Source organism: Panthera tigris, chromosome B4 (assembly GCF_018350195.1).
Source record: "Panthera tigris isolate Pti1 chromosome B4, P.tigris_Pti1_mat1.1, whole genome shotgun sequence".
Lineage (NCBI taxonomy): Eukaryota > Metazoa > Chordata > Mammalia > Carnivora > Felidae > Panthera > Panthera tigris.
Genome location: NC_056666.1, coordinates 16132210 through 16154860, shown reverse-complemented (window position 1 = coordinate 16154860; position 22651 = coordinate 16132210). Strand labels below are relative to the sequence as shown.

Sequence of the window (22651 nt, the reverse complement as noted above, 5' to 3'; positions counted from 1 at the left end):
AATTGCTGGGGGTTTTTAAGCTACCAAAAGACTCCTCCAAGGTAGTTTTAGCAGCCTCAGATGTCAGAATAGGGAAAGCAACCTGTCTGAAAGTCATTCATTTTAAAAAATTATTTTAGAGGGGGTGGAGAGGGCAAGAGAGAAAGAAAGAGAAAGAGGAAGAGAATCACAAGCTGGCTCCATGCTGTCAGCACAGAGCCCGATGTGGGGTTTGATCCTATGAACCGTGAGATCATGACCTGAGCTGAAATCAAGAGTCAGACGCTCAACCGACTGAGCCACCCATGTGCCCCCCAAATCATTCATTTTTAACCAGATAATAATTTATATTTGTCTTGTGATTTAGAGTACATGGTCTTAGTTTTTTCTTCATCGTGGCCAAATGTAATAGGTCACTAAACATTCCTGCTGAACATCTAAGGATACAAATGCAAGTAAAGGTTAAGTCACATGGACCAACAGAAAAAAAAAATTGGAATTAAACTCCCTGGTTGTTAATTTAACATGTGATATAGTTTCTACGACTTCTATGTGCTCCACAAACATTTATTTAGGCCATTTGAGAACACTCTTTTATTGGGGTAAAAGCAGACCGTAACACTTTATTAGTTTCAGGTGCATACATAATAATTTAATATTTGTATATGCTACAAAGTGATTACCACAATAAGTCTAGTTACCATCGATCACCGTACAGTTGACCTTAGTCACCCATTTCACCGACCTCCAACCCCCTTCCCTTCTGATAATCACCGATCTGTTCTCTGTGAATTTTGTGTTTTTATTTGTTCTTGGTTTGTTTTTTAGATTCCACATGTAAGTGAAATCATATGGTATTTATCCTTACACTTAGGTTTTTTCTCTATTGGCTATTTGCAAATAATGCTGCAATGACTATGGCGGGGGGCTTTTCAAATTAGTGTTTTCATTTTATTTGGATAAATACACTGAAGTAGAATTACTGAATCATATGATGGTCCTATTAATATTTTGAAGAAATTTTATACTGTTTTTCATAGTGGCTGCCCCCGTTTACTTTCCCACCAACAACAGGTTGAGTGCTCTCTTTTCTCCACATCCTTGCCAACACTTGTTATTACTTGTCTTTTTGATTTTTGCCATTTTGACAGCTGTGAGGTGATAGCTCGTTGTGATTTTGATTTGCATTTCCCTGATGATCAGTGATACTGATCATCTTTTCATGTGCTTGTGGGCCATCTGTATGTCCTCCTTGGAAAAATGTGTATTTATATCTTTTGCCCATTTTTTAATTGGATTTTTTTTCCTACTTAGTTGTGTGTTTCTTTATGTATTTTGGATATTATCCCTCTATTGGATATACGATTTGCAAATATTTTCTCTCATTCTCTAGGTTGCCTCTTCCTTTTCTTGGTGGTTTTCTTTGCTGTGCAGACATTTTTTTAGTTTGTTATAATCTCAGTAGTTTACTTTTGCTTTAGTTGTCCTTGCTTTTGGAGCCAGAGATCCAAAAATTCAGTATCAGGACTGATGTCATAGAGTTTACCAACTGTGTTTTCTTCTAGGAGTTTTACGGTTTTAAGTCTTACGTTCAAGTCTTTTATCCATTTGTGTACGGCATAAGATAGTGGCCTGGTTTCACTCTTTTGCATGTGACTGTCCAGTTTTCCCAGCCCCATTTATTGAAGAGATTATTCTTTCCCCATATTTTCTTGACTCCTTTGTCAAAAATCAATTGATCATTTATGTGTGGGTTTATTTCCGGGCTCTCTGTTCTGTCCACTGCTGGTGGGTGTTTAGATTGGTAACCTCTCTGTAAAGCTGGCAGTATGTTCCAAAGGCTCTTGACTATGTACTCAAGAGAAATGAATGTGTAGGTCTACAAAAAAACCCACATATACCAATGTTTTCAGCAACTTTATTTATGGGAGTCTAAAATTGGAAACAGCCCAATATCCATGAACAGGAAGGGATGAATACATTGTGATGTTTTCATAGAGTATAAAACGTGACCTAGCAATATCATAGAATGAACTACTGGTACCCATCACCTGGATCATGCTTATAGACATTATGTTGAGTTAAATGAGTCAGACACAAAAGAATAAATACAGTATGATTCTATTTATATGAAGTTCAGGAACAGACAAAACCACTCATGATGAAAGGTATCAGCAGCATCGTGGTTGGCGCTGTTAGGGAGGGGGGAGAACTGACTTGGGAGCTGATGGTGTGCTGGAAATGTTTTATATCTTGACCTGGGTGATGGTTGCATAAATATAAATAGATGTGACCCTTCACCGAGCTGTACACTTAACATTCTTTACCGAATGTAGTCATTCCTCAATGAAAAGTACCAGTATTTGCTCTGGTTTATTTTCTATAATTCTAGAATAAAGCTAGCAAGTCAAGTTGAGAAGTGGCAAAAAGAACAAAGGAAGAGAAGACCTATAAGTCATATTCCAGCTCTCTTCAAACAGTTGAAAAGCTGTTATTTGAAAAAGAGATTTGCCTTATTTCATATGGTTTTGATTGAAAGCCAGTGACTGACAGGAAGAGTTAGACGCAAGAACATTTCTTTGACTAGATTGTTTAATAGCTGACCCATCCTCATCTGCGTCTGCCTGTGCATCGAGATGTTGCCATTCTTCCTTTGCAGAAGTGTTTTTTTGTTCACCACCCCACCTTTGCATCTAGCCTGTTAGCTTTGACCCCCCCACCCCCCCACCCCCCCAAAATACGGCAGAAATGACGTTGTATGAGTCCTGGGTCGTAGATCGCAAGAGACCCTGCAGTTTCTGCCTTCATTCTTTTGAAACAGTACCCTGAGACATGAAATGAAGTCCCTTTAATGTGGTGGAGGACGAGAAGCTAAGTGGTAGAGAATCGAAGCACTCCATCCCACGGGCGCCACCACCGGCCGGTCAGGTGCGGGAAGCCATCTTGGATCTTCTAGCTCAGAGGATCCTCCATTTGAAAGCAGCAACATAACTGAGCCCAAGAAAAACTGGTAGGAATAAAATCCCGCCAAAATAAAAATCAGCTTTGGACTCACCTTGCCAAGTTATCTTCTACTTTTTGGGGGATCTCAGCGAGACACCCGTAATCTTATCTAAAATCACTCTCAGCTTATATATAGGTTTCCCATATTAGGTCAGAAGATCAAAATTAATGAAAAGATAATCCTTTAAATAACATGCACTTCATAGTACATTGTTTGGGCCTGACAATACCAGAAAAGATGAGATCAGGTACCTGCCTCTCTGTGCAAGTTCACCATGAACGTCATAGTCACAAATGTAGTGCATTCAGGGGTATTGCGTTTGTGACTCAGCTAATACCTGCGGTGCTGCAATCAGCAATAGGACTTTCTAAAATGGTAACCAACTCTTGGCGAAGTTGCAAAACAAATTTGAAGTTTCCCTCAAATGTGATAACTGCCGTTCTAGAAAATTCAGTGTATACAAGTGTGCAAAACCATAACTTGGTTTTCATGGAAATCCGAGTCAAGTTCTAAACTCAGATAATTTTTTTTAATATAGGTATACCTTTTCTTTTTTTTTAAAAGAAGTCTTTTTTTTTTTAATTTATCTATTTTGAGAGAGAGAGCACGCATGCGTAAGCGGGAGAGGGGCAGAGGGAGAGGGAGAGAAAGAATCTTAAGAAGGTTCCACGCTCAGCATGGAGCTAGATGTGGGGCCCCATCCCACAAACTGAGCCAAAATCAAGAGTCAGATGCTTAACGGACTGAGCCGCCCAGGGGCCCTAAGCTCAGATAATTTTTTAATGGGTTTTCATCTACATGAAAGTCACACGAAACATAGGACCACTCCTGGTGAGGGAAGAATCTCCCTAAATTGGAGGAGCTCCAGCTTCCCAGATCCCCGCCAACCAGCTGTCACCAGTGCTCCCCAATTCTGTGCCAGTTTAAGCAGCCCCATTTCCCCCACAAAGGTTGGAGTGGGTTTTGGTTGAGAGCCACCGATTAGACTATTCTTTTCTTCATTCTTGAGCACTTTGCCTTCAAACCGGTGATGAGAAATTACATCTGATTTCTGCGCATAATAACTAGGGAACAAGTCCATCTTTTTCTAGTACTGAACTGTTGACAAATTAAAATTTTATATAGGAGTTATACCAGATGACTTTAAGGTACTTTCCAGATCTGAAAAAAAAAATTTTAATGTTTATTTTTATTTTGAGAGAGAGAGAGAGAAAGAGAGAGCAAGCGAGTCAGGGGCAGAGAAAGAGGGAGAGAATCTTAAGCAGGCTCCATGGTGACAGTGTGGAGCCTGAGGCAGGGCTCGATCTCACAACCGTGAGATCATGACCTGAGCTGAAATCAACAGTTGGACATTTGACTGAGTCACCCAGGCGCCCCTCTAAAATTCTAATAGATATTATGTTTTAAATACATCACTATGACATAAGTCACATTAGATGAAAGCTATGGATTTATCCTCATATGAATGAGGGCATGGTCTAAATGATTGACTTTTTTACTTTTTAAAAATTTGCATTTAAGTGGTCATGTGTGCTCATTACCATAAAATTGTTGCAGTTCAGACCAATAGGAAGATAAATTGTATGAAAGAGCACAGAAGCAAATCAACCAAAGAGAGTTAATATTAATGTTTTTAGTTAATTTTCTTCCAGGTTTCTTTCCATGTGTAATTTTTGTATTTAGGGCTTTAAAAATATTCAATAAACTTTGTACTTTCCTTTTAAACTTATGTCATGAGCATCTCCCTCATTATTTCAAATAAGTGGTAGTCTTAAATTTTTACAACTATTTTAACATGAATATACGCTATGACAGGAATAGTTAGCTATTCTTCAATATATTTTCATGCCTCCCCCCACTCCCGAATACTCTATAGAAATGGAACACTCTAGATTTGAAGCTATGCACATGACTCTCGGAAATAGGGATTGGCATACTAGGGGCCAAATTCAGCCTGTTGTCTGTTTTTGTATGACCTACAAGCTAAGAATTTTTTTTATAGCTGCAAGCGTGTGTTAGAGTTCCCTGGAGAACTATGTATATGTATATGTATATGTATATGTATATGTATATGTATATGTATATGTATTATATGAGTTAGCTCACATGATTATGGAGGCTGAGAAGCCCCACCATCTGCCACCTGCAGCCCAGAGACCCAGCGAAGCTGATAGAATAATTCAGTCTGAGTTCAGAGGCCTGAGAACCAGGAGCTCTGGTTTTTGAGGACAGGAAAACAGGGAGATCCAGCTCAAGAAGGGAGAGAAAGAATTTGCCCCTCCTTTGCCTTCTTGTTCCATGTGTTGCCTTTTGTTCCATTTGGGCCACCAGCAGATTGGATGGTGCCCACCCACATCTTCTTTACTGGATCTACTAAATCAAACGCTAATCTCTTTTAGAAACAGCCTCACAGACACACCCAGGAGTAATGTGTCGCCAGCTATCTGGGCATCTCTTAGCCCAGTCAGGTGGGTTAACATGTAAAATTAGCCATCTTAAAGGAGTTGTTGAGAAGAAGAAGAAGATGAAGAAGACAAAGAAGAAGAAGAGGAAAAAGGAGGAGGAGGGGGAGGAGGAGAGGAAGAGAAAGAAGGAGGAAGGGAAAGAGGAAGAGGAAGAGAAAGAAGAAGAGGAAGGAGAAGGAAAAGAAATGGAAGAAGATGAGGAAGAAGAAGAAGAAGGAGAAGAAGAGGAAGCAGAAGACGAAGAAGGAGAAAGAGGAGGAGGAAGAGGTGGAGGAAGAAAATGCAATGGAGATGTTATGTGGTTAAAATATTTACTACCTGACCCTTCACAGAAATATGTTTGTTGACCCTTAATATAGAATATAGGCAACATTTCTCAGCCTCCCTTGCAGCCAGCTAGGTAGGTCATGGGCCTAGTTCAGGCCTATGTACCTGGGCTACATCCTTACAGGAGGGGGCGGGCATACTTCTTTGCTCACCTGCCTTCTTCCTGCTTCCTGGCACGCGAGTGTGGCAGTTAGCCATGTAGATGAGACGAACACCCTAGGGATGGAGGAGTAGCAAGACCGAAGAAGCCAAAATCTCTAGGTGACCTTGTCACACAGGGGCTGTATCAGCCCCAGACCACCGACCTACAGAGGCATAAGCTTCTATTTCATTTAAACCACGGTTATTTGGAGTGTCGGTAGCCCAATGTAAGGTGCCGTCGACTGTAGGCAGCATGAGTATTTATACCCCTGAGAAGGAAAATGTGCTTTCAAATACACTATCTCCCAATTCTACCATCACTTAAAAACTTTGTTCCTAGAAAAAACACTCTTGTAGGCTCATTTTTGCAAAGATTAAAAAAAAAATCATATATCCCTCTTGCGCACCCATAAGAATGCACCAAGAACTATAATTAGCTAAATAAATTGGTCAGGGTACTACTAAAGCTTCTTCAGCTGATAGTGTGACTCCTCTAAATGATTTTTGGACACGGGATCATGGAGGTTTGTGTTTTCCACGTGCTTCCGTCCTCCGTGAGAACAGGGTGTTAATGAATGCGGCATTGCTTAAATGAGTGTTCTCCTCGACCTGGGGACAGTCTTCCAAACTGCAGGCACTTGGTCTACAGTTTGGATATTTGTGCACAAACCATGATAACCGTGTCTCCCGTGCACGTGGAGAGGGATTCTAAGGTGTGTCCCTGTCTCACAGCTGTTACATGGGAAAGGAGGCATCTTAGAGTCAATGAAAACTGCTTTTGCAGAACACTTAGGAATTCCTGACAAAGGAAACAATCATGAATGCTGTCATGTATGTTAATACTTCAGCGCATTTCCTTTCAATGTTTTTTGTTTGTTTGTTCGTTTTATATTTTAAGTCCAGCATAGTTAGCATACGGTGTTATATCAGTTTCAGGTATATCCTTTCGATGTTTTAAAAGCGTTTTTATTTATATAATGGCTACCAAAATGAACCTACAATTGTACATCCTGCTTTCTCACTTGATGACAAGCGTGATTTCATGTTATTAATAGTTCTGGTTAATTCTTACTAGATATGGAGTAGTCACTATGCAGATGTCCAATAACATCCTCTTCGAGGTCTCATTAATAATTTAGCTTATCAAATTCACAAGCCACGATGGAACTTCCTGATAATTTTATATGAATGAGAGTCAAGAATAAAGAAGTGACAGTGGAATCAACTATATGCGCTTTCAGGATATTTTTTTCCTAAAAGTAAATAAATGTCCTTACAATTCCTAATAACAAGTGAGAAATTTAACTTCGGCCTTTCCCAATAATTTTAAAACAGAGAAGACTCTTGGCCTTGTCAAGGATTTCCTCATGCATGATCACCGAAGGATGAACATAACCCCCACCTGGCAGTGAGGCTATATCTTGCTATGGAAACCATTTTATCAGAATGCCTTTTAGGAGTATTGGGAGAGGATAAATGCTAACAGCTTAGGTTTGAACAAAGGCCCAGGGAGTTAAGAACCACTGACAGCAGAATAAAGACCTCAGGCTAGATTACAGTTATCTTGTCAAAGGAAAGCTTGTGAAAGAAAGAAGTGATGTGGTTTGATAGCATGTCAATAGCTGTCTGAAGAGAGACAGAAAAATAAAGGGCATAGCCAAAAAAAAAAGAAGAAAAAGAAAGAAAGAAAGAAAGAAAGAAAGAAAGAAAGAAAGAAAGAAATGAAGGAAGAAAGAAAAGAAGGAAATGAAGGAAGAAAAGAAAGAAAGAAAAAAAGGAAGAAAAGAAAGAAAGAGGGAGAGAAAGAAAGAAAGAGAAAGAAAGGAAGAAGGAGGGAGAGAAGGAGGGAAGGAAGGAAGGAAGGAAGGGAGAAAAAGTAGTCTCTGGGATAACTCTAATTCTATTCCACGACAATTATTTTGGTTGATGTTCCTTTTAGTACAAACTTCTGGGTTATTAAAATGTTGAGACAGCCTAGATAGAGATTATCACTTGCACAGTGAAGGATTACGGCTCCTGAAAAGATTTTCATGTTTACAAAGCACAGCAGCAGGGTCCTGACAGCAGAAGAGGAAAAAAAAAAAAACCAGCCCTCAACAGAGCAGGACGTTCTGCATTTTGACAGAAGCAACCCGTGGGGACAACCTACAGCTACAAGATGGGGCATAATCTTCGATTTTATAAGTAACAGACAAGACGAGAGCATTTATTAGAAAGGCCTCTCCTCTCTCTCTCTTTTATTGGTTGGTTACAGATACAAAGAAAGAAAAACAGCAGTACAAGATACAAAAAAAAAAAAAAAAAACCCAAGTGCTTTATAGAGAGGAGCTCCACGATGTTTTCGATGTCAAGGTAATATTTGTCTTTGACAATCACATGTTAAATATTTTCAGAATGGTAACATTGAACTTTAGACAGGGAAGAAAGGAATGGAGGGAAAATATAAATGTGAAGAGAGTAAGAGCCAGAATAAGTTGGTCGCCATTGTTATAGGCTTCAGTAAGTGTGCCCAGAGTGTGTTTGATTTTGGAAAATTAATATGCCCACAGAGGGGCGCCTGGGTAGTTCAGTTGGTTAAGCGTCAGACTTCAGCTGAGGTCATGATCTCACAGTTCATGGGTTCGATCCCCGCGTTGGGCTCTGTGCTGACAGCTCAGAGTCTGTAGCCTGCTTTGGATTCTGTGTCTCCCTCTCCCTCTCTGGCCCTCTCCTGCTCATGCTCTCTCTCTTTCTCTCTCAAAAATAAATAAACATTAAAAAGAATTGTTTTAACATGCCCACAGAATGGAAAAATGTTTGCAAATCATTGATCTGACAAGGGACTTGTGTCTGGAATATATGGAATTCTTTCAACTCAACAAGAAAAAGACAAATAACCCAATTACAATAATGGGCAGGTGATTTGTATAAGACATTTCTCCCAAGAGGATATACAAATGGCCAATAAGTTCATGAAGAGATGTTTCAGTATCATTATGATTAGAGAAATGCAAATCAAAGCCACAATGAGATACCAGTTCAGACCTTCCAAGATTGCTAGAATTTTAAAAACAGATCGTCACAAGTATTGACAACAATTTCTAGAAATTGAACTCCTCCTCCATTGCTGGTGGGGTGGTAAAATGGTTCAGCCACTTTGGAAAACAGCTTGGCCTTTCTTCAAACTTGTTAAACATAGTGTTATCATATGACCCGGCCGTTTCACTCCTAGGTATATACTGAAGACAGTGAAAACCATGTCTACACAAAAACTTGTTCACGAATGTTCGTAGCAACATTACGCATAATAGCCAAAAAATGGAAACCCTCCAAATGTTCATCGACTGGTGAATGCATAATAAAATGAGGTATATCCATACAATGGACTATTATTGAGACATAAAGGTTAATAAAATACTGACCCATGTTACCACATGGATGACCCTTGAGAACATCTCTAAGTAAGAGAAGCCAGTCACAGAAGACCCCATATTCCATTTATGAGAAATGTTTAGAATAGATCAATTCATAGAGACAGAAAGTGGACCAGTGGCTGCCAGAGGCTGGGGGAAGGGCGGAAGGGAGAGTGACTGCCAATGCATATCGGGTTCCTTTTGGGGAAGGTTAAAATGTTGTAAAATTAGGTAGTGGTTATTCTTGCACAATTTTTATTCTTGTGTACTCAAAAACACAACTTGTATACTTCAAAAGTATGATTTTTATGGTATGTGAAATATATCTCAAGAAAGCTGTTTTAAACTTTGCTAATGATGTTTAGATGATAAACAGAATTTCTTTTTTCCTTTTTTATATTAAATATAATTTATTGTCATTGATTTCCATACAACATCCAGTGTTCATCCCAACAGGTGCCCTCCTCAATACCCATCACCCAGTTTCCTCTCTCCCCTACCCCCCATCAACCCTCAGTTTGTTCTCAGTATTTAAGAGTCTCTTATGGTTTGCCTCCCTCCCTCTCCATAACTTTTTTCCTCCCATTCCCCTCCCCCATGGTCTTCTGTTAAGTTTCTCAGGATCCACATATGAATGAAAATGTATGGTATCTGTCTTTCTCTGCCTGACTTATTTCACTTAGCATCACACTCTCCAGTTCCATCCAGGTGGCTACAAAAGGCCAGATTTCATTCTTTCTCATTGCCAAGTAGTGTTCCATTGTATATATAAACCACATCTTCTTTATCCATTCGTCAGTTGATGGACATTTAGGCTCTTTCCATAATTTGCCCATTGTTGTGTTGAAAGTGCTGCTATAAACATTGGCGTACAAGTGCCCCTATGCATCCGCACTCCTGTGTCCCTTGGGTAAATTCCTAGCAGCGCTATTCCTGGGTCAGAGGGTAGATCTATTTTTAATTTTTTGAAGAACCTCCACACTGTTTTCCAGAGCGGCTGCACCAGTCTGCATTCCCACCAACAGTGCAAGAGGGTTCCCATTTCTCCACATCCTCTCCAGCATCTATAGTCTCCTGATTTGTTCATTGTGGCCACTCTGACTGGCGTGAGGTGATATCTGAGTGTGGTTTTGATTTGTATTTCCCTGATGAGGAGCGACATTGAGCATCTTTTCATGTGCCTGTTGGCCATCCGGATGTCTTCTTTAGAGAAGTGTCTATTCATTTTTTCTGCCCATTTCTTCACTGGCTTATTTGTTTTTTTGGGTGTGGAGTTTGGTGAGTTCTTTATAGATTTTGGATACTAACCCTTTATCTGATATGTCATTTGCAAATATCTTTTCCCATTCCTTCGGTTTTAGTTTTGTTGATTTTTTTTTTTTTTTTGCAGTGTAGAAGCTTTTTATCTTGATGAGGTCTCAATAGTTCATTTTGGCTTTTAATTCCCTTGCCTTTGGAGATGTGTCAAGTAAGAAATTGCTGCAGCTGAGGTCAGAGAGGTTTTTACCTGCTTGTTCCTCTAGGGTTTTGATGGTTTCCTGTCTCACATTCAGGTCTTTCATCCATTTTGAGTTTATTTTTGTGAATGGTGTAAGAAAGTGGTCTAGTTTCCTTCTTCTGCATGTTGCTGTCCAGTTCTCCCAGCACCATTTGCTAAAGAGACTCTCTTTTTTCCATTGGATACTCTTTCCTGCTTTGCTAAAGATTAGTTGGCCATACTTTTGTGGGTCAAATTCTGGGGTCTCTATTCTAGTCCATTGATTTATGTGTCTCTTCTTGTGCCAATACCATACTGCCTTGATGACTACAGAATTTCTAAAGAATCAATACAGGGTTAGGTTTCTAGATTCTCATAAAACCCTTTCTTTCAATATTCTGAATACCTTTGTTTATTTGACCAAATCATGAAATTGAAGTGATAATTACTCTTCCATCTGGCCCAGCGAATCTGGGTTTTGCTTTCCTTCATTTATTTATTTCCATTTTATTACAATTCAGGAATGAAAATGGAAGTCCTAATTTAATTATTTGTTGAGATAAAGGAAACATTTACTGTTTTTTAATTTTAATTACTCTCTTTGTGTGTACATTGAAGGGGCACCTGGGTGACTCAGTTAAGAGACTGACTCTCAATTTCAGCTCAGGTCATGATCTCATGAGATGGAGCCCCATGGTGCTCTCTACACTGGGCACGGAGCCTGCTTAAGGTTCTCTCTCTCTCTCTCTCTCTCTCTGCCCCTTCCTGCTCACATGTTCTCTCAAGTGCTCGCTCTCTCTCTTTCTCCCTCAAAAAAAAAAAAAAAAAAGGAATATACCATTGAAGAAATGATTGACTAGAGGTAGGACAGAGGTTGAAAAGCATACATCATCCTGCTATTTAAAAAAAATTTTTTTTACATTTATTTATTTTTTGATAGAGAGAGACAGAGCAAAAGTGGGGGAGGGGCAGAGAGAGAAGGCGACACAGAATCCGAAGCAGGCTCCAGGCTCAGAGCTGTCAGCACAGAGCCCGACGTGGGGCTTGAACTCACAAACCGCGAGATCATGACCTGAGCCGAAGTCGGACACTTAACCGACTGAACCACCCAGGTGCCCCAATCCTGCTATTTTTAGAGAACCTCTTTCACATCCAAACCTGATTTCCTACTCCATGTGTGCATTTTTATATGCCACATAATGCCAATTGCATATTTTGCTTCAGCTAACTTATCAAGAATGCTTTTGGGCACTGGAGTGACTCAGTTGGTTAATCGTCCAACTCTTGATATCTACTCAGGTCTTGATCTCATGGTTTGTGGGATAGAGCCCTGCTTGGGGCTCTGCACTGACTGCATAGAGCCTGCTTGGGATTCTCATTCTCTCTCTCTCTCTCTGCCCCCCACCCACTTGCACATGCACCCTCTCCCTTTCTCTCAAGATAAATAAATAGACTTAAAAAAATAAAATGCTTTCCCTTGTTTTGATGTTTTCTGATCATTGTGGCAAGTGGAACAGTCACCCCTATCTCCAAGATGTCCACATCCCAATCCTGGAAACTGTGACTGCTTTCCATTATGTGGCAAAAGGGATTTTGTGGGTGTTGTTATCTTAGGCATCTTGCTATGGAGAGATTACCCTTATATATCTTGGATTGTCTGAGTGCATCTGCTGTAATTATGACGGTCCTCATAAAGGAAAGGAGGTGGGAGAATCTGAGATGTGACCATGGAAGCAGAGGTCAGAGTGAGACAAGGGATCGAGGGCTGAGGAATGTGGGCAGTCTCTAGAAGTTGGAAAAGATAAGGAAATAGGTTCTCTCCTGGAGCCTCCTCCCAATCCATTTTGGGTGTCTGAGGTTCAGAATTGAAGATAATAAATATATATTGTTTTAAGATATTCAATTTATGGTAATTTTACAGCAGCAATAGGGAACAAACACAAGTATCATTTAAAATCATTGCTTACTGGAAGATGGGGAATTTACAATGGAATATTACTCGGCGATCAAAAAGAATGAAATCTTGCCGTTTGCAACAACGTGGGTGTATCTAGAGTATATTATGCTAAAGGAAACAAGTCAGAGAAAGATAAATATCATGTGATTTCACTCATATGTGGAATTTAAGATACAAAACAGATGAACATAAGGGAAGGGAAAGTAAAAATAATATAAAACCAGAGAGGGAGACAAACCATAAGAGACTCTTAAATACAGAGAACAAACTGAGGGTTACTGAAGGGGTGTTGGATGGGGGGGATGGGCTAATTGAGTGACTGGCATTAAGGAGGACACTTGTTGGGATGTAAGCGAGGAATCACTAAATTCTATTCCGGAAATCATTATTACGCCATATGTTAACTAACTTGGATTTAAATAAAAATAAAAATAACAAAATCATTGCTTGTTGGGCGTGCCTGGGTGGCTCAGTTGGTTAAGCTTCCAACTCTTGATATTGGCTCAGGTTGTGATCTGGTAGTTATGAGGTTGAATCCCATGTGGGGCTCTATGCTTAGCGTGGAGCCTACTTAGGATTCTCTCTCTCCTCTCTGCCCCTCTCCCACTCGTTCTCTCTCTCTCTCTCTCTCTCTCTCTTTCTCAAAATAAACAAATAAACAGCAACAACAAATCATCGCTTGTTGTCTTAATGGACCACAGTTTCCCAAATCATGCCCTTGCTTGGAAATACCAAACACCGGGGAACAGCACCTGAATTGATGCAGCCGGGTGTGCATGTGCAGCCTTGGGCCATGGCTGCGGAGTGTGACCAGCTTCCATGACGCAGCCTGGAAGGGTGTCCACGGTTGCTGTCATCCCATTTGCCTCTCCGAGGGGGTTTTAACACCGAACAGCACTACAGAGCTCTTGGGGCCGTCGCCCCACTAAGCCCCTTCATCGCTGTCTCAGGTACCTTTACTCAAGTGATGTATGGCTAGATAGTCATGGGCCCTGAGTTCAGAAACCACATTTTCTGAACCACAAATTGAAGGAGAGACTATTTGAAATCTGGGCTTTGGGGAAATCTGGAATCTATGGTGATCATACGTGTGGCTCCGTGAGTGCTAATTGATCGTCTCCTTAGTTGGTGGCTAGTAACTCAAGCATTCAGAAGCTCCTTGCTTTTGCCTTCTTGAATAATTGCCATGAAACGATACTAAACAATTTCTTGCTGGAACACTGGATGTATCCGTTTTGTGTTTCGAGGTTTGTTCCAACAGATGGACGCACAGCAGCAGTTGTATCTCCGTGGATGGCCGTGGAGAGAGGCATAAACAAAAGGAGAGAACAGTGATGAAGTTCCCAACTGTGGGAAGCCCAAAGCTTCCTAGAATTCAGCTTTTACGGGGAAAAAATTCATGGGACAAATGTTCCATTAAATTCTTTGAACCTATGGGCAGACAGACTAGGTTAGGCTACATGAGCTATAAGCTGTGATGATGGAGGACACATTGTCCAATTAAATTTAGTTAATGGACACATATGTGGTGATACAGACTATTGTTAATACGCTGTATGATGAGGTCAGAAAATGGCAATTAGTTTGCATGAATGACTGTGATCAGTCTTACTTGCACACAGAGCCATTTTAAACACTTGTTTTCTTTTTATTTTCCGAGTTCTCCAGGATCTGGACTCAGAATCAGAATCACTATTTATTTCCTTTCTTCTACGCTCCATTTTCTATCCGCGTCATTCTATGAACCCACTCGGCAAAGCCAAAGGTCCCGAGTCTCCCCAGGATTTGCCCTGCACTTTCACCCAAGGGCTGCATCTCCTGAAACCTTTTGTGGGGATTCTGTTCTCTTCCCAGGATGGCTCCATTCCCTGCACCGAATGTTCTGGGCAGTGAAACTTTGTGCTAAGAGGTTTGGACTGCTTTCCACGTGCCCCAGTGGGTGGGACAAAATCTCGTATCGGTCTAAGCCCTAACCCACTGCTGTGGCTTACTGTTGAGTCTTGGTGCTACGTGTGCAAGGTTCAAATAAGAGAAGTTTAACTTCTTATTTTGTAATATGCATTGGATTCTGCATAATTGATTCAGAGAATGCCTAGTTATATGTTTGCCCCAGGGACCGCGGACTCAGCTACATGTTAACATTAAGGGTAAATATGTCACAGTTCAGATCTGGAGCTCACCTCAGCTGTAGTCAATGATGAGGGAAACCAAGACGAGAGAAATAGAGTTTAAATTAAATCTCCTTACAGCTCGCAGCCCACTGATAAACACCCGAAACATGCAGTGTGACCTTCCTCAAGCAACTCATGGCTGCCTGCCTTCCTTCCTTGGTGTTTTTGTCTTATTAGAGACTAAAAGTAACCTTATCTTAACAGCAGCTGGCCCCTCAAGGTCCTGAAAGCCTTGCTTTCAAGTTCCTTAGAGACGCACACTCTCCCTAACCCCCACTGACCTAAAAGTATATAATAAGTCACTCCTCGCAATCCCAGTGCGGCTCTTTCTGCCCATGGGTCCTGTCTCCGTGCTCTAATAAAATCTCCTTTTTGCACCAAAGACGTCTCAAGAATTGTTTCTTAGCTGTTTGCTCCAGAACTCCATCAGGGTATGCATCCACACCCTGTAAAACTACATATTTTTGCAGGGTGCATATTTTACACTGTGGATTGAAAATGAAGAACGGTTGTGCGATGATTGTAAAACAAAGACATAGAAACTGAATTGCTTTGATCTCTCATTCCGCGTAATCACTTGGAGATTTGTTTCAAATTTCTGGACCACAGACCCATTTGGAAGCTGCTATATATAGACAGTGTTGCCATTTCTGGAATTTTAAAAGGATCTTTAAATTTTCCATCGAACTTATGTTTGATTTCAAGACTCTTTCCATTTCTGTATCTGTTGCTTTACGCGAAATAAAACTAATAAGGTACGTTTCGATCACCTTTAAGCCCAGTTAGGTTGACAAATCTAACGATACCATTTGCTGCATGAAAATGCAGGAAAGATCAGTTTTGGTAAGGCCATTGCATCTTTAAGACTATAACGTTATTTATTACTCATTCCTAAGATTGAACAGTATGTACGTGTAAGTTCTCCTCCATTTTGCAAGATGAAAGTATAGATCTAATTTAAAAGTATCAATCCATTACATTTTTCCTTGGTGGTGTTATAATATTTGCTTCAACTTTTATTCACAATGTTTTTCTGTCATGAGCATACGTAGGGAGTTCAAAGAGAATTTTCACTCTATTTTTTTCTGGCCATTATTATTATTTGTTTCGTCACAAGGATTTTCTTGAAAATAATTTTATTATATAGGGGATGTGTTAAAAAATGATATGCTCTTGAGGGGCCCCAGTCTGTAGAGCATGCAACTGTTTTTTCTTTTTTATTAAAAAAAATTAATGTTTATTTTTGAGAGAGAGAGAGAGAGAGAGAGAGAGAAGAGAGAGGGGGGAGGGGCAGAGTGAGAGGGAGACAGAATCTGAAACACGCTCCAGGCTTTGAGCTGTCAGCACAGAGCCTGACTCGGGGCTCCAACCCAGGAACCACGAGATCATGACCTGAGCTGAAGTCAGACACTTAACCAACTGAGCCAGCCAGGCGCTCCAGAGCCTGAAACTCTTGATCTCCAAGTCATGAGTTCAAGCCCCATGTTGGGCATAGAGCTTACTTTAAAAAAATAGTAAAAATGATATGCTGTTGGTATCACATAGGAATAGCACTGTGAGGAGACCCAGCGTCTGAGAGTCTAGTGATAAAGAGACAACAAGAAAAACGGTATTAGAGGAAAAAGTAGAAGAGATACAAGGCATGTGATCCAAAAATTCAGATGTCTTTCATTCTTCCAAGAAATATTTGTGACTGCCTGTTATATGCTAATGTTCTCATTGTTGAGACCCAGGAATGCACCGAAGCCCTGCCCTTCTAGAACTTACGTGCCACTAGGGGAGATAGATAATGTGAAAACTAAACCTAAATAAAAAATCATGCAGTAGGCTAAGAGGGGATAGAGGTTATAAAGAAAAATAAAGCAGGAAGGGGGATGGGGAGTGTGGGATATATATATATATATATATATATATATATATATATAGACACTTTAGTGAGGTACAACTTATGTACAGTCAAATGAACAAATCTTCAGTGAACAGGTTGAGAATTTTATATGTGTATGCACATATATATGCATATATGTATGTATATGCACATATATATGTGTATGCACATGAATATATATATACATATATATGTATAATACCACCATTATATATTATATATTATATATATTATATATTATATATATATAATATATTATATATATATATAATATATAATATATATATATATATATATATAGGACAGTTCCATTGTTCCAGAAAATTCTCTCATGCCTCTTTCTAGTCAGAGACTGCTCACCCAGATGCAATTACTGGTCTGATTTCTAACCGCACAGGCTTGTATTGCTTATTCCTCAACTCCATGTGAATGAAATTTTACAGCATGTACTTTTTAATAGCTGGCTTATTTCAATCATAATAGATGATGTTTTTGAGATTCAATCATTGTCTAACATATTTCAACTGGTTCTTTTTTTTGTTGCTATGCAGCATCCCACTGTGTGAGTGCACGATACTTGGCTTATGCACTCTCTTGTTAATGAACGACAAAGCTGATTCCAGTTTTGACCTATTATGAACAAAGCTTTAAGGAGCATTTCTGGACAAGCCTTTTAGTGGACACATGTAGTTATTTCTTTGGGGCATATAACTAAGAGGAGAATCCCTGGGGCATGGGGTAGCGATATGTTTAACTTCATTAGAAATTGCCAGATTTTTCTTTTTTCTGTTTTTTGATTTTTCTTTATGTTTATCTATTTATTTTGAGAGAGATGGAGACAGTGTGAGTGGGGGAGGGGCAGAGAGAGAGAAGGGAGAGAGAGAGTCCCAAGCAGGCCCTGCACTGTCAGCACAGAGCCCGGCACAGGGCTCAAACTCACAAAACTGTGAGGTCATGACCTGAGCTGAAACTGAGAGCTGGATGCTTAGCGGACTGAGCCACCCAGGTGCCCCAGAAATTGCCAGATTTTTCAAAAAGATTGTGCCATTTTAAACTCCCAGCAATATAATTCCACCCTCCCCGGCGCCTAGTCAGCTGGCATCACATTGAATCTATAGATTGATTTGGTGAGAACTGACATCTTAATGATATTGAGACCTCCATTCCATGAAAATTGTATATCTCTTCATTTATTGCCTTCTTCAATTTATTTTGGTAATATTTTATAGTTTCCAGTTTCAAGGTCTTACACATCTCTTATTAAATTTATTCAAAAGTATTTAATGTCATTCGATGCTATTATAAATGGTAACTTTAAAAGATTTGATTTCCCAATTGTTTGCTGCTGGTATATACAGGTACAATTGATTTTCGTGTGTTGACCTTGTATCCCACAATCATGTTAAACTCGATTAGTTCCAGCAATTTTGTTGATCCCCTGAATAGTTTCTATATACAAGACCATGCTACCTCTAAATAATAGTTTTGAGCTTTCTGCCCGTGGACGCTGCCGAGTAAGCATCGTGAAAGTCTCCCCTCCCACCGCCGTCATGTCTAAGTCAGAGTCTCCCAAAGAGCCTGAACAGCTGTGGAAGCCTTTCATTGGAGGTTTGAGCTTTGAAACAACCGATGAGAGTCTGAGGAGCCATTTTGAGCAATGGGGAAGGCTTACGGACTGTGTGGTAATGAGAGGTCCAACACCAAGCGCTCCAGAGGCTTTGGGTTTGTCACCTATGCCACTGTGGAAGAGGTGGATGCAGCCATGAATGCAAGGCCACACAAGGTGCATGGAAGAGTTGTGGAACCAAAGAGGGCTGTCTCGAGAGAAGATTCTCAAAGACCTGGTGCCCACTTAACCGTGAAAAAGATTTTTGTCGGTGGCATTAAAGAAGACACTGAAGAACATCATCTAAGAGATTATTTTGAACAGTATGGGAAAATTGAAGTGATTGAAATCATGACCGACCAAGGCAGTGGCAAAAAGAGAGGCTTTGCTTTTGTGACCTTTGACGGCCATGACTCTGTAGACAAGATTGTCATTCAAAAATACCATACTGTGAACGGCCACAACTTTGAAGTAAGGAAAGCTTTATCTAAGCAAGAGATGGCTAGTGCTTCTTCCAGCCAAAGAGGTCGAAGTGGTTCTGGGAACTTCGGTGGTGGTCGTGGAGGTGGTTTTGGTGGGAATGACAACTTTGGCCGCGGAGGAAACTTCAGTGGGCGAGGTGGCCTTGGCGGCAGTCGAGGTGGTGGGGGATATGGTGGCAGTGGGGATGGCCATAACGGATTTGGTAACGATGGAGGCAACTTTGGAGGTGGTGGAAGCTATAATGATTTTGGCAATTACAACAATCAATCTTCAAATTTTGGACCCACGAAAGGAGGACATTTTGGAGGCAGAAGCTCTGGCCCCTATGGTGGTGGAGGCCAATACTTTGCCAAACCACGAAACCAAGGTGGCTGTGGCGGTTCCAGCAGCAGCAACAGCTATGGCAATGGCAGAAGGTTTTAATTACTGCCAGGAAACAAAGCTTAGCAGGAGAGGAGAGCCAGAGAAGTGACAGGGAAGCTACAGGTTACAACAGATTTGTGAACTCAGCCAAGCACCGTGGTGGCAGGGCCTAGCTGCTACAAAGAAGACATGTTTTAGACAATACTCATGTGTATGGGCAAAAAACTCGAGGACTGTATTTGTGACTAATTGAATGACAGGTTATTTTAGTTTCTGTTCTGTGGAAGGTGTCATCTAATATGGGCACAGTTCAGGGCTCCCCAAAACAGTTACAATAGAGCCATCAACGATCACTGGCCGTAGATCCGCATAACAAATGTAATAATGATGAGAATGCTTGAAATTTTGCAAGAATTACCAACATGTGACCCAGAGACACAAAGTGAGCGAATGCCGTTGGAAAAACGGTGCCGGTAGGCTTGCTGGACGCAGGGGAGCCACACACCTTCAGTTCGTAAGACAATAACAACACCACCACCACCGTATCTGTGAAGTGCAATAAAGCAGCGTAATGAAACAAAGTATGCCTCTACTAAGTGGAACAGAGGCAGCTGCACTGGGCTGACAGGAGCTCGGTAGGCATACACAAAAGGCACAACCTTGAACAGCTACCAGCTGCCTCAGTTTACTGCCAGCGTTACTGGCGACGCCCACCCACAACTGGTGTTGCAAATTTCCCCTCTGATTTCAGCGGACCCTCCTTCTACCCCCCACAACGCACAAGCTGCAAGGCTTCCGGCATCCTCATCCGTAGGCACACTTGGCTCTTTTCCAAGGTAAGTTATCATATTTATTTATTGTCATCTCTGCATGTTTCTTAACGAGGAGAAATACTCACTGTTACTCTGCTCGGATAGGAATGGGGGATTTAAACGTGGGGAAGCGCTGGGCTTGAACACCTGGGGGGAGGTGAAGGAATTCACACCAGGGCAAGAGGGAGAATGTAACCTAAAAGGGAGGTTGGAGACACACATGAATGAACCATTTCGCAGCCTTCACGGTTGCCCTCGCTTTCTTTCCTGTGTCCGAGCGGGAATCGCTATGGGGACTTGCTTGCACTTCTGCCCAAACTGTCAAGTACTTTATGAAGTGAATGGAGAAGAGAAGAGAACTTTCGAAGAGAAAACACCCTTCTTTTCTTTGAAAAATAGAGTTGATGTTCGGCACCAAAAAAATGAGCGGGGCGCCAAAAAGGTGGGGATGAACAAAAATGTCATTGTCCCCCGAGGGCTAGAACCACTTCTGATATTTTAGTGCTTTTTCCTTCGAGTATTTACAGTGTTTCATGTTTAGCATGAGCAGACCCACGACTAAAAACAGATGCTGAAAACAATGTAGCGCATACTGATGACTTCTCAAACGTTGCTTTCTGATTTTAAAATTCTGCATCTCAGGGCAGTTGCGTGGCTCAGTTGGTTAAGCATCTGACTTCAGTTCAGGTCATGATCTCCTGGTTCGTGGGTTCAAGCCCCACGTTGGGCTCTGTGCTGACAGCTCAGAGCCTGGAGCCTGCTTCCGATTCTGTGTCTCCCTCTCCCTCTGCCCCTCCCCTGCTCATGGTGTGTGTGTGTGTGTGTGTGTGTGTGTGTGTGTGTGTCTCTCTCTCTCAAAAATAAACAAACACTTAAAAAAAATTTAAATCCTGAGTCTCGACATAAAGGTTAGGAAGTACAGAAAAGTATTAAAAGTAAGGTAAGAGTGCTAAGAACCCCATCAGTCAGTTTTATGTATTTTCCAGAAGGCTATTTTATTTACAGTCGAATATCCCAATATCCTATGTGTGACAGTTTTAAAGTATAGTTATCACAGGTCTGTGTATTGGTTCTACCTCAGTGATTCCCAGACGGTGCTCACTGGCCATCCGCACCTGAAACTCCTGTGAGCGTGTTGAAATACCGACTCTTGGCCCCGCCCCGGGCTTGTTGAATTCGGATCACCAGGGGATGAATCTAGGAGTCAGCATTTAAAAGCGTTCTCAGCTATTTCTTACAGTAAGGTTTGAATATGTGACCTCGGGGGAAGACGATAGAAGAAGGCATTTGGTTACAGATATCTGGTTTATTAACCTTTTCCGATTAAAATAATTGGATCACCGAGGTTATATTCAAAAGTGATGTAACTGAAATTTATTAAGCTATGATGGGCCAGGTATTTTACATATGGAACCCAAACTTCCTGAGGACTCTTAGTACGAATTAAGTTACATTTAAGGTCTTTCCCCCCATTGTTTGGTGCCCCTAAATTGCATAAAGCAATCTGGTCCCTCTCCAAATCTTCCCTGTGTTAGTGTCCCCACTGGGCTTCCTACAAGCACCTAAGGATGCAGGTTTTAGTAGGTCTGCTAACATTTCCCGCATTTACTATTTCTCCAACCTTTCTAGTTTCACGGGTACCTCCATGTATTAGAATTGTCCAGAGAAAGAGAACAAACGGGATGTGTATATAAAAAGAGATTTGTTGTAAGGGATTGGCTTAGGTGATTAGGAAGGCTGGCAAATCCCAAGGGTGAGTCAGCGAGCTGGAGGTCCCGGGGAGCCAATGGTTCCAGTGTGAGTGCCAAGGCACGAGAACCAGGAGGAGCCATGGCGTATTTCTGGTCTGGAGGCTGGCAGACTTGAGACCCAGGAAGAGCTGCTATTTCAGGTTGAGTCCAGAGGCAGGAAGAAAGCTAATGTCTTCCTTCGGAGGCCACGGGGTGGAGGAAGTCTCCGTGGCTTGAGGGAAAGTTGGTCTTTTTGTTCTGTTCAGGCCTTTAACTGATTGGACGAGACCCACTCACATTAGGGAGAGCAATCTGCTTTACTCAGTCTACCAGTTTGCTCTCCCTCATCCAAAAGCACCATCATAGAAACAACCGGGATAATGTTTAACCAAGTATCTGGGCGCCCCATGGTCCAGTCAGGTCGACACGTAAAATTAATCACCACATCGCTTCTCCCTTTTTTCGATCCAGGTGGCATATGTGACTTTAAATAAATAAAGTAGTTTTATTTTATACCCATGTATTCGAGATCGTATTTTATTATTTGTTAAGGTGCCAATTCAGGTTCTGAAAAAATATTTCAGTAGAGTTCTTTTTTTCTGTTTCTTTTTTTATTTTGAGAAGGGGGGAGGGTCCAAGAGAGGGAGAGAGAATCCCAAGCAGGCTCCTTGCTGACAGTGCTGAGCCCAAACCAGGGCTCGATCTCACCACTGTGAGATCATGACCCGAGCTGAAATCAGGAGTTGGTCACTTGACCCGCGGAGCCACCCGGGTGCTCTGCTGCTTCAGGTTTTTAAAATAAAGCATTACGCTTTCGCAAGCTAAATTTAAGCATAGTAACCAAGTCTAATACTAA

At 41.1% G+C, this 22651-nt stretch overlaps 1 pseudogene; it reads left to right on the top strand.

Annotated features, from left to right (window-relative positions):
* The first annotated feature begins 18351 nt into the window (after positions 1 to 18351).
* On the top strand, positions 18352 to 19507 carry LOC102967973 (annotated as a pseudogene).
* Positions 19508 to 22651: the final 3144 nt, after the last annotated feature.